Source organism: Eubalaena glacialis, chromosome 6, assembly GCF_028564815.1.
Source record: "Eubalaena glacialis isolate mEubGla1 chromosome 6, mEubGla1.1.hap2.+ XY, whole genome shotgun sequence".
Lineage (NCBI taxonomy): Eukaryota > Metazoa > Chordata > Mammalia > Artiodactyla > Balaenidae > Eubalaena > Eubalaena glacialis.
Genome location: NC_083721.1, coordinates 97,881,747 through 97,898,696, shown reverse-complemented (window position 1 = coordinate 97,898,696; position 16,950 = coordinate 97,881,747). Strand labels below are relative to the sequence as shown.

Genomic DNA, 16,950 nt, shown 5'->3' with positions numbered 1-16,950 from the left:
ATTGTTGAAATTTGCTTTAATTACAGGATTTACCAAAGAAGTGGGCACGCAGAAATGGGGACCTCTTAAAGGAGCTAGCTGTGTTCAAGGTATGAATCAATCCCAAATATGTATGGATTTCCTCTTGGTACAACCTCCTTGCATTAAACAATTTTGTTCAGTGCCTTCCATGAGCTATTTATGTCCCCATTAATATCTGTTGCAAATCCTGTCAGACACCATAAAAGAAAATTACAATCTTTCTGTCTCTGTGCTGCAACGATACATCCTTGATGTTCAAGTTAAAGGAAAGAGAAAAGAATGTCAGGTCCTGGGCGAGAGTTTGGCAAAGGCAGAGTAGGGGAAGGAAGACAACTGAGAAGGCTCAGTTATACCTGTTGTCATTTATTGTCAAAACTAAGACTGGGGATGTGAATGAACAAATAGCAAGGGTCAACCCCAAAGGGTATTATCCATCAATGGCTTGCAGGAAATTAAAATTCGAAAGATTCACCCTGCCAAGGATACCCATCACTTCTCTTTCTCCAGAGCTGTGTAATTCCAGGGGCATTTATGTAAGATACAGGTCCCTGGAGAATCAAGCTACAGGTCCCAAGGGAGACAGATGTGTAATGTTGAAATGTGAGGAAGGGAAGTGGGGAGGCGGAGGAGGGTAAAGGAAGGAATTACACAGAGTAGGAGTAAAACAGCTTCCAAAAGAGAAGGCTCTGGTGCCCAAACACATGGGCACAAGAGAACTCTATCATCCCCTCTGGACTAAAGAGGCAAGTTGGGGGTTCGGGGTGTTTCCAGTCCTTCTACAATTTCTATTGCCCTGTACATACAGGTGTGCTTATACATTTGGCTGGTGCAAAAGCACCAGGCACTTCAGCACTCTGAATGTAGATGCCCAGGGTCTGTGATTGTGAGTTCACTGGCTTCCCTCAGTTTAGATGAAGGAGTGCCTTCCCTGCGACCAGTAAAAGTCCTCGATGGAAAAAGAGAAATGGGGGTTGAGAGCTTTCACCAAAGGGAGTAAAATCTCTAGGGAGAGAAATGCACTAGACTGGCCGTCAAGAAGTTCATAGAAACTGCTTCTGATCAGTTTAAGGGACTTTCTGGGGGCCCTCACCTAGGCCAGAGGACAGAAGGGCAGCCCGGAGGATCAAGCCCCTCCCAGCTATCAGAACCTAAAGGTCCTTGGCCTTCAGGAGGGGAGGTGGAGTCCACTAAGGACCAAAGAGCGCCCTGGACAGGAGGAGGCTCTGCCTGGGACGTTTCATTTCACCTTCTCACTCCGGGAGGATGGGGGGGGCTGAAAAAAAAAAAAGCAGTTATCACCTTCCCCTCCACTTTTCTACTTGATTCCTTTCATCTCATCCCCAGGGGGTCTATATCCGGGTCCCACTGCAGAGAGGAGGTTAAGAGGAGGGACGGGGAATTTCCTAGGAAATGAAGGTACCATGGAATCAAACCCAAGATTAAATACAAGACCCACACGTGAAGCTGCGGTGGTTGTTTCGGCTGAGAAATTATAAACCACGTGGCGGGCCAGGGGGTGGGATGGGGGCTGTGAGGAGAACTGGGTGGGATATGGAAAACTGAAGAAAATCAAAGCTGATGCCCCCAACTTCAAAGATCTCCGTCGTTGAAGCTTTTCTAGAGGGTATGGGGTGGGGTGAGTGAGACGCGGCTGGAGCACCCTCCCCTTCTGGTTTTTAAAATCCCTGGGGTCGCGGTCGCTTCAGCGAAAGGGTCTTTTGCCAGGTCTTTACAAGAGTTTCCGGACACGAGCGAATCCAACATATTCTAACCGAAATACTAAACACAAACTCCTCTGTGCCCTCGGGCGAAAGCATTGTGAACAGATAAGGCATCATTCTTGTTGTTGTTGAACAAAAGTATTCACGAAATCGTCACTTTTATTTTCAAACCTGAAAGCTGGGTTTCTTTTCTTTTTCTTTCTTTTTTCTTTTTCTTCCTTCCTTCCTTTCTTTCTTTCTTTCTTTCTTTCTTTCTTTCTTTCCTTCCTTTCTTTCTTTCTTTCCTTCCTTTCTTTCTTTCTTTCTTTTTTATCATGTGCTTTCTGCCCTAAGCGAGTGTTAATAAAAGAACGAATGTGCTAGTTCAAGTGTGTTTAACCTGATGGAGCAAACGCCCGGCAGCAGCGGACTGCGCTCACCGCCTGCAGCGCGGGAACCCCTGCGCGCCAAGCCCGGTGGGTTCCCACTCCCAAGTGCCTGGACCCCGTCAGTTCCACCTGTCCCAAGTCTCAGCCGTGAGACCCAAGCAGGTGACTTTCTGTTCAGCGGCCCCTGGGGTTCCCGACACCCTTTGACGTCCCGTCTAAGCTGTCGCTGGCGCAAGAGAAAAGAGGCCTCCAACAAGTTGGCGGAGCTGCCCTCGCTGCCCGCCCCCGCACCGTCCGCCTTTCCCTCTCCTGGTGCAATTCGTTTCCTTAAGGGGCAGTAACATGGGTCCCACGTTTTCTTGCGTTTCCTCCCACGGAAGCGGGCATCCTGGAAGCAATGCGTCCTTGGAAAGTCGATGAGTTTACGGGCTGTTTGGATTTACTTGTTTTACTACTGTCATTTTTTTTCTTTCGGATGTTTTTTCTTTTTTTAAAAGCAGAAGCGGAGAACTCGAGATGGGAGTTGGAAGAAAGATGGGTCGTTGAAGAAGAGAACAGGACAAGTATACCTTTTTTTCCAACTATATTTCTCTAATTAATGCTAGAAACAGCAAAGAACCGATTTTCAATACATTACATGCAACAGGAAATTTTCCTTTCCTCGCACTATGATTGAACCAGCCCCACAGTATCTTTGGAAGAAAGTTTGAATTCTTTAAGGAGGTATTTCTTGGCCTATTGTCTTTGTGCAGTGAACTTTACATCTTGCTATTCAATCACAACCTATATTCTCTTGGCTACCAGCAAGATTAATTTAATCATTGTAATGCAATTATTAATACTGTTTACCCAACGCGGGGTTTCAGTTTGGCTGTTAAGAAATTAAACTCTCGCTGGGTGACCAGAGCTAGGCAGGGGTTTCTTCATGTTGAAATGAAACAGTCCTCTTTATTTAGTCTCAGAGCTCTAGCTTTCGGCCATCGGCTCAATTAGCCAAAATGGAAACAATTTTCATTCATCGCAATAACTCACTGTTCTAGAGATCGCTTTCAAAATATACACTTTATTATTATACGCTGACCTCGGTGGCGTGGAGTGGCAATAAAAGAAAGAGGCAGGGAGATCTATCTAGCCCCCTTGGGCTATAATTATTAGAAATTAATTGGGTTCAGGACCCTGGGTAGTCTAGCTAAATTAATAGCTTGTCTAGTGGTTTAAATCCGAATTTTTTGTCCACGGGAGAGAAAGAGAGTCACAGACATGAAATGCAGACCCAAGGGACGCCTGAGTTTACTTGCAAGACACTCATCTATTAAACAGTGTCCAGAATACATTTGAGTTGGGGAGAGGGGGCTGGAGTAGGAGGGGGCGGGAGCCAGAAGAAAGAAAGGAGCGAGATGGGGAGGGCGGCTACGAGTGAGCTAAAAGGTCTCGAGTTGATTTTATTCGATTTTTCTAGTGTGCATTGTTTTCGGGAGGGGTTGCATTTAGGGGTTAAAATAAAAAATAAAGATCCCGTGTACTCGGAGCTGTCGTGCCGGAGTAAAAGTGAAAAGGGAGCCTTAGGCAAAAGGAAATTACTGCGAGCCCGCGTGACCTTTCAGGGAGGTAATCAATCAAGTGATCAACAGGGATATTTATCATCGCTATATAGGACTACTTCGCCCTGCACGGGCGGGGGTGGGGAGGCGAGAGGAGGGTGGAGACGCGCGCACACACACACACACACACACACGAGTCACAAAAGTTTGGACAAACCCGATAAGCCTCGAGACAGAGAACGTAGGCTTTAATAAATGTTAAGACTGTCCCTTTCGCCTGTGAAAAACACACACTCATACACCCACGCAGAGGGAAACGCGCACATCCCCGCTGCAGTGGCTGCGTGAAGGTGTTAACTTGAAACCGTCCGCTGCGCTTTGCCCTGAAAGGGAAGCTCGCGGTGAAATGAGCGCTTCAAGCGCGGACAAGGAGACTGTGCGGGGCTGCGCCGGGCTGGCGAGGCGCGGGGCTAGCTTGGTTTCCGTGACCTGCCGGGGAAGGGGTGCAGCCCGCCGCGGGGGGCGCGGGGCGGCGGAATGCCCCTCTCCGCGGCGCGCGGACGCCGGGTCAAAGCATCCAGGCAGCCTCCTCTTCCTGCGAAATCCTCGCGCTGCCCCAGGGGCGCGGCAGGAGGGAGGCGCGCTCGGGGCCAGCCCGCTCCGGCGAGCACGCGCTGCGGGACTTCGGCGGCCGCGCGTTTTCTGCCCAGTTACCTTCTCTACCTTGTAAAACTCGCCGTTTTGTAAATTGCGTTTTCTGTCCCGTATTCCTTAGCAAATCGTTAGATTTTACAATCCTGCTCCCACCCTCTGGTCGTTCAACACCCCCTCCCCAACTTCAGAAGGGTATGTACGGGAAGAGGGGGAGCGAGGTGGCTGACTTTCAATAATAATGATAATGATATTAAATAGTCGACTTAAAATCTAGGCCCCCGAGGCCCTCTCCCAGCTCGGGGATTATAATCAGCAGTTCTTTCGAGAGAAGGTCTGGCTGATTACTGGCCCTCGAGGCTGGGAACTGTTTTCCGACGGGTTTATGAAACACAGGTTGGGGTGATGCGCGCCACCTCCCAGGTAGCGAGCCGCAGCTCCCGCGGTGTGGGAATGTGTGGCCGCGCCAAGGCCGCGCTGGTTGGCACCAGATGCGGAGCTCGCGCTCCCCCGCCGGTCGCTCCCGCCGCCCTCTCGGGCTCGGAAAGGCCTCGTCCCGCACAGCCTTAGTATGCGGCGCCCCCGCCTGGCTTCCCCGGCCGCCGCAGCTCCGGGTGCGCCCGCGGAGTAGGTCTCCAGCTGTGCACAGTAGCCGCCAGGGCGTGGGGGTGGGAAACAGATGGAGCGCCCCGGGGAAGCGTGTGTTGAGGTGGAAAGAAACCCAGCAAGGAGGATTACGAGGCGATCAACTCCTGGAGCTGCTACTGGTTTAGGATCAGGAGGAGCAGCTTCGGGGGGGCACGAATCTCCGCCGGTGGGAACAGGAGCTCCGGAGAGAAACCAGAGTGCTGGTGTGCGATGCTCGGAAAAGTCTGGACCTCCTTGGGTCCCTTCTACTGAACAAAGACTATGCCAGAGAAGTGCTCCTCAAAGTTAAATGTGCATGTAACCCCCTGGGGATCTTGTTTAAAAGCGGATTCTGATTCAGTAAGTCTAGAGTGAGACCTAAGCAGTCTGCATTCCTAACACGCTCCCAGGTGAAGTGGATTCTCCTCCAAGTGTGGCCCGCAACCAGCCACATCAAGCATTACCTGGACTTCAGGAGAAAAAAAAGAATCTCATGTGCCAACCCAGACTGACTAAATCAAAATCAGCATTTCAACAGGTGGTTCGCTTGAACATTGAAGTTGGAGAAGCACTGCTGTAGAATGTGCCTGGCTGGGTTTTCTTTCTCCTGTCTTGGAACATGACACCTCCATGATAACCTCATTTTAAATCCTGCTTTCTGCCTTGGTCACGGGAAAGGATGGAGTGAATGAACCTATCCCGTTAAAAGCTACAACTCCTCTGGCCCCCGTCTGCCACCAGTGAGGCCGTCCCGGACCCTGGTCTGATTGACAGCCTCCTCCAATTCCCTCTCACCCCCCTGTATTTTGCTGTCAAGTGTATGACATGTATTTCTCCCTCCTTAGATTAGAGTTCTTTGTTTACACGTCTTCCTTCCCCTCTCAGCTGTAGGCTTCTTGAAGGAGACCATGCCTATATTCTCTAAGCTTTGTTTTCTCACTACAGCATGGAGTCATTCCTTTCCCCTTGGGATTAGTGTATAAAAATGTTTTGTGAACTGTAAAGCTGAAGCAACTGTTAGCCTCTTTTTCTCAACTCCCCCTTCCATAGACTAACACAATGCTTTACATCACTAGGCACTTAGTCTGTTGTTGTCTCTCTCTGGAAGGTGCTTGAACTCACACATCCGATATCCTGAACCAAGAATTTAGCCAAATTTGAAGCTCTTTGTATAAACGCTTGAGTTCTAGTTTTCTCTTCTATAGAATTCTCTAGAGAAAGAGTTCTTAATCTGGGAAAAAAAGAATTCAGAAGATTGTGTGACATCTTCATATTCTAATTTTGTGACTAAGAGAGTTGGTCCTGAAGCCTGGAAATCTCCTCATTCTAAGTGGTCAGTAGCTGAAGACTGAGATGTTTAAGAGTTAAAAACTAGATTTTGTAAAATAAAATTAAGTGAGCCCTTTTCAGGGTCTGCAAAAAAGACAAATACCACCAAAGATCCTGGAACTCTTTTGGAAGCCATGGTTGCCAATGTTAGGGAAAGATGGCAGTATTCAGATTTGGGGGCTGTTATAAGTTAGACAAACTGGGAGAGCAAAATAGAGTTCCAAGACCTTAAGAATCAAACCTTTGGAGGTTCAAATCCCAGTCCTACCTTTACCAGCTCTGTAACATTAGGCAAGTTACTGAATGTCTCTGAGTCCCCATTTTCTCCTCTGTATGACGGGGATAATTATGTATATCTTACAAAATTATTGCAAAGATTAAAGATAATATATACAGGGGCTTCCCTGGCGGCACAGTGGTTAAGAATCCGCCTGCCAGTGCAGGGGACATGGGTTCAAGCCCCGGTCCGGGAAGATCCCATGTGCCACAGAGCAACTAAGCCCGTGCACCACAACTACTGAGCCCGCATGCTACAACTACTGAAGCCCTCGCGCCTAGACCCTGTGCTCCACAACAAGAGAAGCCACCACAATGAGAAGCCCGCACACCACAACAAAGAGTAGCCTCCACTCACAGCAACTAGAGAAAGCCCGCACAGAGCAACAAAGACCCAACACAGCCAAAAATAAATAAATTTTTTTAAAAATTGTGAAAAAAAAAGTTAATGTATACAAAGTGCTTAGTATTTAGTGCTGGCTACATAGTAGAAATTTAACAAATGGAGCTATTTAGAGCTCCAAGCTCTAACATTTGTAATTCGGCACAATGAAAAGGCTTATAACGTGTGTGTGTGTGTGTGTGTGTGTGTGTGTGTGTGTGTGTGTCAGGGATCTTGGACACTGCCCTTCCCTTTCCCATCTGTAATGAGATATTTTTTTTTTCTTTTCTCAGCAGACTGTCCCCTCAAATAGCTGAAGCCTGAGACATTTGATATATGTAAAACTGGCTGCTGCAACTAGATCTTAACACTGCAGTTTGAACAGGTACCAATGTGTGTGTGTGGTTGGATTTTTAGCTACATATTTTTAAGGGATTCTTGTGTACTTGCGCCTGCTCTCTATATGAATCAGGGTTATACCCAGCTCATCCCAAACAAACAGAGTCCTGACCATGTCCCAGACAGCCTGAGGCAACAGGACCTGGGCCACATGATGAGGGCCCCTGAGAGTCACTGACAGAAACATTGCTTCTCCCTTAGCCATGTGATTGCAAGTCTTTCAGGACAATACATACAAAGTCATCATTTGAAGATGTCTAGTGTGTCTATGTTACCATAGTCTCTCCCTGTGAGATGGAAGCCACACAGATAATTCAAATAGAGAGTGGCTTTTAATGGGATTAGTAAGTGCTTTCTCTTTTTTAAAAAAGTTTTTTGTTTACTTGATTTTTTTGTTTGTTTAGTGTTTTTAAATTTTGGTTTTCATGAATCTAGCTGTTACCCTTACTTTCAATACATGAAACTATTGATTGAGTCTAGATCCCTGCCAGGAAATAAAAGATCTGTGAAATTTACACATGCAGTACTTTAAAATTCTTTACTCAAACAAATGATTATGGTTGACGAGAAAATATAGACATCATCAAAGTACATTAATTTACTTTATGTATTAATGTACTTTTAAACTTATAGATATAGCAGATTTTCCACATCTTTTTAAAGCACAAACTATAGGACCCATGCTGAAACAGCTTATAAAGGAGACTGACTTGCAACAAGATCCTCGGTACTCAGTAACTTAACTCCCTTGACTTGGGTCCAAGGCAGTCCTGGTTACCCTCAAACTCAGCTATAGAGTGAACTCCTTTAGCCATGACAGAGTGTGATACAGGTGTGCCCTGCTTTAAAAGCCACATCACAATGTGATTATTCGCTCCATGCTATTTTATTAAATAATGAGTTCCCATGGGACATTTAAAATATGATTTGACTTACAAAAATTTGATTTATACTCACTTTTCCCAGAAACATACCTATGGAGGTAAAGCTCTATTTTTTTAAACGATGATGCATGTTCTTTAGCAAATGTTTTATAAGCAGTCCATTTTCAAAGGTGAAGACAAGGAAGCACACCACAGTTCTGAGACTAGGAAAGAAAGAATTTCTGTATAGAAAATCAATTGTACACAGAAGAAGCTAGAAACTGATCTGTTTAATTATCTATTTTGAGGCCTCATGTAGATGTACTGGAAGTCTGACACATGATAGGATTTGGTCTTGAAATGTTTCAGAAAATACAATGCTCTTGTACTGGGTTTTAACAGAAAAATTTCCAAATCAACTCTATAAACACTCTTGAAAATACTTTTCAAAACTGGGGAAGAATTTTCTGTTGCATAGAGAAACTGAAGGATAATTCTAAAATTGGTCTGAGCTTATTCCCATTTAGGAGTAATAGTCTATGGGTTAAAATATTACCATCCATCTCATATCCATGTTTTCACCTGACTAGTTGGCATTGAACTCAAATTCTGAAACTGGATACATTGAACACATCAGGACATTTAGCATTGTTAAGGGCTCTGGAAGACATCTATTGTAGCTGCTATGAATGCACCAATGCAGAGAAGCCAAGATGGTAAATACTATTTTGATGCATTTTTTTCTGTTGTGTTATGTTATGCTGAGATTTTCACAACAGTTGTGTTGAAATCTCTACAGAAGCAACAATCATGCAGGTTTCTTCACCACACAATCTGGTGCCTGGTGTCTCTTGTGTCCCTCCCCCATCACCCCATCCCCGGAAGGGACAACATGTAGTCATGGAGCATGGGCTCCTTAGCCCCAGGGACCACCTTTCCTAATCCGCCCTACACATCACTGCCTGATTAATCTTCCTATAGCACAGTTCTGAAAATATCATTCTACTACTCATAATCTTCAAGATCCCTTAGTTATTATTTTCGAGATAAAGCCCCAAATTTTGCCTTTCATTCAAAGGTATTCTAGATAGAGGAAACAGCAAGAGAGATGGGAAAACATGAGGTATGCACCAGAAGTGTTAAGAATTTTATTCTGCCCGAGTTATGGGATTCAAGAAGAGAACTTTACAGGTTTGGAAAGATAGGTTGGGCACGTGCCATGGAGGGCTTATAATGAAAAGCAAAAATTGGAGGCTTTGTCTTGAAAATAATTGAATGATCTTGAAGATTCTGATTAAGGGGGTGGCATTATCAAAATTGTGCCTTAGGAAGATTAAGCAGGCAGTGGTATGGGAGAGATTACACTTCCTCTTCACATGTTCTGTCTACCTATCTTTTGAGATCCAGGACAAACATCACCTCCTCCAGTAAACTGTTGATATAGTTCTCTGAACTGAAAGCAATCTCTTCCCATCACCAACCTCCTTTGGCACCCTTTCCTTACATGTTGGTTTTGCCTGTACCTCTATGATCTCTCTTAATACACTGTAAATTCCTTGAGGGGTATTTGTATCCAACTCTTCTTGTCCTCCATTGTTAAAGTACATCTTGCTAAGAACTAGCGGCCCTTTCTAAATGTAATGATTTTTGTTTTTCAACAATTTTAGAAAAAGTTCAGCAATTACTATTTTAAATACTGCCACTCCTTCAGTCTCTCAACTTGTTCTTTCTTGTTCTCTGATTAGACACTTTTGTGCTATCTTCCATGTTTCTTTGCCTCACTTTCTTAAATTCTCTTTATCTCTCTGTGCTTAATTCTGAATAATTTCCTCAGTTCTATATTCAAGTTCTTTAATTCTCTCTTTAGCTGTGTCTAATTAGCTATTTAACCTGTTGTTATTTTTTTCCATCTCAATTATCTTTTAAATTTCTGTAATTTCTATGGGTTCTCTCCAAATATGTGCGCATTATCTTTACACACTGCCTTGTTGTCTTCTTATTTTCGATCTCAAGGTTAAGTTTTTAAACATTTTAAGTATAATTTCTTTTATCTGAAGTTTCTAGAGATCTAATACTGCTGTTTGTTGTATCTACTCACCTTTGCTCAGATAAATTGTTTTCCTATATTTTAGAATTTTAGATTGTTAGTTCACCTTCAACAAGACTTCGTCTGTGGGAATCATGTTTAAAATTACTTGAAGTCTTATCTTTCTAGAGATAAGACTGTTTATATTTGCTTTATCAGATACCCCAGGGATATAATCAATTTTTAAATTTATTTACCAGCCTGGGGTTTTCCAAACCATGGAGGAAGTGTAATTAGAACCAGAGACATAAGTGATAGTGGGCCTGTTGGGAAGAATTGTCAGGGGAGACTTTTTTCTTTTAAACCCAGAGGCAAGATGAGATAGAAACTTCCTTGATTTTCTAGACCAGACTTTCACTGGTGGTATAACTCTCTGAGACTCAGCTTCATGTACAGGTATCAGTTGTAACTCCCCAACTTATGTTGGATAGAACTTTATGTCCTGATTCCATGAAGGTTTTGAAACTTAAGCCCTGAGTTCTCAAAGTTATTGGCTCCCCATCCCCCAACACAGACTGCCAGGATTTTATTCACTCTTATGTTCAGCCCCAAGGATTTCCCTTCCTTTCTTTCAAGAACATTTATTAGTTATTAAGCCAAAAGCTTCAGTGATTTAGGAAGGGAGGGATTGCAGATTATTTAGTCCATAAAAATACTGGAATGTCTAGACTTGAAAATATTTGTGGTGGTTTGCTGTTAGTGAATTTTAGTTTTAAAATCTTTTCTCGAATTCTTCTTTTCAAAAGAAATTTCTGGGTCCGCAAACAAATGTAGAACCAAAACATCACTTATAATTAGAATCACAAAAACAGCCTTTACACATGTTTTTGATCAGTCTAAAATCTCTCTTACCACTTTCTTCATCTGGCCATCGAAATCATGTTCACCCTTCAAATGTCATCTCAGATTCAGCCTTCTTTCTAATGCTTTCATAATTATAGTAATAATAATTACAAAACAGTAACAACCATTTCTTAAGCGATTACTCTGTGTTAAGCAGTACACTGACTCTTTGCATATGTCACCTTACTTTTCTAAAAATCCCTATGACATTTTTAACCTCATTGTTCAGGTGAAGACACTGATGTTCCTAAAAGTTAAGTGACTTGTTCAAGGTGACCTAGCTAGTATTAGGTTGAACCACATGAAATTGCTGATACTCAACTGTTTTTTAGCCCACAGCGCCCCCCGCCCAAAAAAGCATTTTTACATGGTTCAATCTAAGAAAGGGGGAAGGTAGGATTCAAATTCAGGTCTGACTAATTTCTAATTTCATTTTATTCCCCCTGGACAGCACAGCCTCTCTACTATACTAATTACTCCTTCCTCTCGGCTACTGCAGCTCTCATACCATCTGTCTTGATTCACTTTCTTTACTTGACCTTCAGTTACAATAATGTACATTCATCTATCTTCTCCAGTGAATGTAAACTCCTTAAGGGCTGTGCCTTGGCTTTCTATCCCCAGTGCTTAGCACAGTACTTGGTATATTACAAGTCTTCAATATTTTTTTATTTAATAAACTAAATAGGTATTCAAGCATTGGTCCGTATTTGTGTGCAGTTGATGTGCTTCTGAGCTTTTCCCTTTCTCTCATTTTCTCTTAGCAGAAGTTTTAAAATATTGTCCCCGATTTTTTGACACTCTTTCCATCAAGAGGTGGTGTCTGTGTCTCCTTTCCATGAACCTAGGCAGGCCTGTGACTGCTTCAACCAACAGAGGAGAACAGAAGTGCGTTCCAAGGCTGAACTATAACAGCCCATACAGCATCCGCCCAGGTGTCTTGGAACATTTGCTCTCTGAAAGCTCCCAGTTGGGTGCTCTACCTCAGAATCCAGTGGCCACACTGTGAGAAACACAATCCACATAGGTTCTCCGCCCAACAGTCCCAGCTGAGATAAGCCTTTGACTTACCCCAGCCCAGGTGCCAGGCAAGTGAGTGAGTAAGTCCCCAGATGATTCCAGCCCCCAGCTGTTTGGGTCACCTCCAGGCATTTGGGTCTTACCAGCTGAGGTCCAGATACTGTGAAGCAGAGACAAGCCATCTCTCTCCGTCCCACCTGAATTCCTGACCCACACACTCTGTGAACATAATAGAATAATTATTACTCCACACCACTACATTTGGGGTGGTTTGTTGTACAGCAGTAAATAACTAGAGCATTGCCTTCATCTGGCTTGTCAGCTAAGAATAGCTGTAGCCTGGTCAGTTCTGAACCCTCCAGCAGTTGGGCTGTAGTAAGGGAGTTCCTTTCCCCCAATAAGAAGGGTCTGGTGGTGGGCGACTGCTCCCATGTCCAGAATCAAAAGTGTACTTTGTGTCTGCATATTCATATATAATTATATATATATATATAATTATCTGGCTATAGATTTTTTTTTTTAGTTATTAAAGCCTGGTCCCACCCATCCTAAAACAAAATAAAACATCAATCTGAACTTTTAAGATATCAGCACTTCTCATTGCTGCTTTATTTACGATAGCCAAGATATGGAAACAACTTAAGTGCCCATCAACAGGTGAATGGATAAAGAAGATGTGATATATATAGTGGAATACTACTCAGCCATAAAGTAAAAAGTTGAAATCTTACAATTTGCGACAACATGGATAGACCTTGAGAGTATTATGCTTACTGAAATAAATCAGATGGAAAAAGACAAATACCGCATGATTTCACTCAAATTTAGAATATAAAAAAAACAAACAAAATAAATGAACAAACTAAACCAAACAAAAGCAAACACTTAGATACAGAGAACAGGATAGTGGTTACCAGAAGGGATGGGGCAGGAAGAGGGCAAAATGGGTAAAGGGGATCAACTTTATGGTGAGGGATGGAAACTAAATTTTTGGTGGTGAACACACTGTAGTGTATACAGAAGTAGAAGTATAATGTACACAAGAAACTTATGTAATGTTATAAACCTATGTTACCATAATAAAAAATAAATAAATTTTTTTTTAAACTGGAAAACAGAAAGTGTGCTTCAACTGGATTTTGGCTTTCGGACATGTTTTGGGCATTTGGCTCTCACCCTGTGTCTTGAGTCTGTCTTACTGACCTTCTGTCCTGGCCCAGGCCTGAACCCAACCTGGTTGGCTGAAAGCAGTGACCTCTCAACTCATCGTTGCCACTCCCCTTTCTTGGGGCTGGACCTTGCCTCTGCCATCCCTCATATTGACTCTGATAGGCCAACCTAACCTACGCCAGCCAAGCCACTAACCAGAAGCTGAGCCCTGTTGCTGCCTGGAAGCCCTGGTGCCCATTCTACCTTCTGGTTCAGGACCACTCAAGGACAGATTCCAGTCCAGGCCACCAGCCAAGCTTTGCCTTCGTGGACTTTGTAATTTGGATTCTGGCCCCTTCTTAGAAGGGGATAGCTCTTTCCTCAAGCCCAGCCATTTTACCCAATATGCCCCTTCTCCTTACCAGTTCCTAGGGAACATCAAGGCTAGACCCACCCTGTTAATTGCAATTAGTATCGCTCAGATCTTTACCTACAGAGACACACCTACAGAGATACGCAGGCAGAGTGAGCAATGTCAGGCAGTGGTCACTAGGGGGCAGTTGGCTCTCCAGGCAATCCCAGAGGCAGAGGCATCCAGAACTCCTGGGGCAGCTGTGCTGGAGTTTCTGGCATCCGGTCCCATGCATCATGTTGAGAAGCAAGCAGGGACAGCCACATGCTTTGCTAGGTTAGTCTTGTGCTGTAGGAGGACATTTCTTCTAGTTGTTATGTAAAGCATCCAAGCCTGCTTCCCTGGTCCTCCCGGAGATAGATAAACTGCCTGGTGTCTTTCTTTTCTTTTTTTAATTGAAGCATAGTTGATTTATGTTAGTTTCAGGTATACAGCATAGTAATTTGATATTTTTATAGAATATACTTTATACATACTTATTATAAAATATTGACTATATTCTCTGTGTTGTACATTACATCCTTGTAACTTATATTTTACCTAGTAATTTGCACCTCTTAACCCTCTTCCCCTATCTTTCACTTACCCCTACCTCTCTCCTCTCTGGTAACCACTAGCTTGTTCTCTGTATCTGTGAGTCTCTTTCTGTTTTGTTATATTTGTTCATTTGTTTTATTTTTTAGATTCCATATAAAGTGAAAACATATGATATTTGTCTTTCTCTGTCTGACATTTCATTTAGCCTAATACCCTCCAGGTCCATCCATGTGTTCGCAAATGGCAAAGTTTCGTTCTTTTTTATGGCTGAGTAATATCTACATCTTCTTTATCCATTCATCTGTTGATAGACACTTAGGTTGTGATTAATATTCAGAAATCTGTTGCAATCCTATACACTAATAATGAACTATCAGAAAGAGAAAACAAGAAAACAATCCCATTCACAATCGAATCAAAAAGAGTAAAATACCTAGGAATAAATTTAACCAAGGAAGTGAAAGCCCTGTACTCTGAAAACTATAAGATGTTGATGAAGGAAACTGAAGATAATACAAATAAATGGAAAGATATCCCACATTCATGGATTGGAAGAATTAGTATTGTTAATCTGTTCATACTACCTAAACCAATCTATAGATTTAATACTATCTTTCTATAAAACTTTTTTTGCTTGAATTAGCCAGAGTGGATTATTTTGTCTGGAATTAAGAATATACAATTCACCATCTTCCAACTTCTTGTGATCTTTGAATCAGAAAATCCTAGAGGGACTTCCCTGGTGGCGCAGTGGTTAAGAATCCTCCTGCCAATGCAGGGGACACAGGTTCAATCCCTGGTCTGGGAAGATCCCACATGCTGAGGAGCAACTAAGCCCATGGGCCACAACTACTGAAGCCTGAACACCTAGAGCCCGTGTCCGCAACAAGAGAAGCCACCACAATGAGAAGCCTGCGCACCGCAACGAAGACTAGCCCCTGCTCACTGCAACTAGAGAAAGTCCGCACGGAGCACCAAAGACCCAACACAGCCAAAAATAAATAAATTTATAAAAGAAAATCCTAGAGCCATAGATTGTTTATTTAATTTTTGTTTGTAGATCCTGACAGAGAGTACTATTAGTATTAAAGATCTACCATGAGCCCTACTGTAGTAGTAAAAAATTAGCAAGTACCATGCAGTAATGTTAAAAACAGTGACCAACCAATCAGATATGACATACTCATATTTACTTTCACTAAAAGCTTTAATGTTAATATTGATAATGTTAAATAATAAAAGTATCATTATTGATAATGAAAGGCTTTAACTGTTAAAAAAAAAATTTATGATTTACTTTAAAAGTTTCATCTTTGTTTCCCTTTTGACGTTTCCATTTGGGGAGAAATGTTTTATAAGGGATATATTTTACAGTAATACACATATGTAATTTTTGTTTGGAGGGGGTTTGTTTTGTTTTGTTTTGTTTTTGGCTGCACCATGCAGTTTGCAGGGATCTTAGTTCCCCCACCAGGGTTGCACCCTCGGCAGTGAAAACGCAGAGCCCTAACCATTGGACTGCCAGGGAATTCCCAAGTTTTGAATACTTATTTTGGAAGTACATGGCAAAATATTTTTACTGATTAGTATGCATGATAAAAAAATTTGCAAACCGCTGCAGTGAATTTAATGTATTCATTCTTTTTTCTTTTTTTTTTTTGCTTTTGCCTTTTGTTTTTGATAAAATTTGTTTTCATTTTTTAAAATTGAAGTATAGTTGATTTACAAAGTGATTCAGATTCTTTTTCATTATAGGTTATTACAAGATATTGAATATAGTTGCCTGTGCTATATAGTAGGTCTTTGTTGTTTATCTATTTTATATATAGTAGTGTATATATGTTAATCACAAACTCCTAATTTATCCCTCCCCCCACCTCAACGTATTCATTCTTAAAGAGACCTTAAAAAATATCTAATCTAGTAGTTTATGAAATGTTTTGGTGGCAGAAATCTTTCACTGAAGAAAGCCCCAATACCTAAAACAAACAATATTCTTGATAGGGTTCCCTGTCTGCTCCTTTCCTGAAGGGGTCAGAAAAGCACTATTTGCAGACCATTGATATGCTAGACCTCTCTCTTTTTACAGATTCGGAAACCGAGGTCCAGAAAGGAAATGTCTTGGCCAAGATGACTTTTCTATTTGATGACTGAACTGGAGCTCAACCTACATTTCCTGAATCTCTTTTTGGCCAAAAGTCTTTCCACCACATTACATTATTTCATTGAAATGCTAGATTTGAGAGAGTTTCGTGACACTTTCTAATTTGTGTTTCTTTTATGGTTCTGAAATGTTACGAGATGTTTGCCAGAGTCCTGGGAGTATCTGAGAAGCTGGAGGGAAGTGCTGAAGAGCCTCACCCACCACACAACCCTCACTTGCACTTCCTTGCAAGGCTTATCATATAAAAAACATTTTTAATAAGTTCACGGTGCATTTTGTTTCTGCTTCTTTTTGCCTGTTGGCTTTAGTCAAAAGAATCTGGATTGGAAACTCAGCCAAACACTTTCAAAGGATCTGATCACAGTCACACTGTCATCAGATAGAAACACAGCATCACCCAAACCTCTGGGTCTCTTGTTCACACGTGATTCTAACTAGCAAAGGAATAAGCTGTAGTAACTACCAGCAAATATCTCTGAACTTCACTGAGATTGATAACAATGGTAATAAAATTAGTCTTTTCCATGACGAACACTACCAGTAAGTCAACTGTTAAAATGG

At 42.5% G+C, this 16,950-nt stretch overlaps 1 long non-coding RNA gene across 3 annotated transcripts; it reads left to right on the top strand.

The window, feature by feature from the left end:
• Positions 1–2,352: 2,352 nt before the first annotated feature.
• On the top strand, positions 2,353–15,245 carry LOC133093544 (uncharacterized). 3 transcript variants are annotated; one of them, XR_009701289.1, is made up of 3 exons: positions 2,353–2,673; positions 7,213–7,301; positions 14,945–15,245. It is a non-coding gene; the product is annotated as an uncharacterized LOC133093544 (long non-coding RNA). The 3 variants fall into 3 exon arrangements; XR_009701288.1 differs by having other exon boundaries at positions 7,210–7,301; XR_009701287.1 differs by having other exon boundaries at positions 2,353–2,833.
• Positions 15,246–16,950: the final 1,705 nt, after the last annotated feature.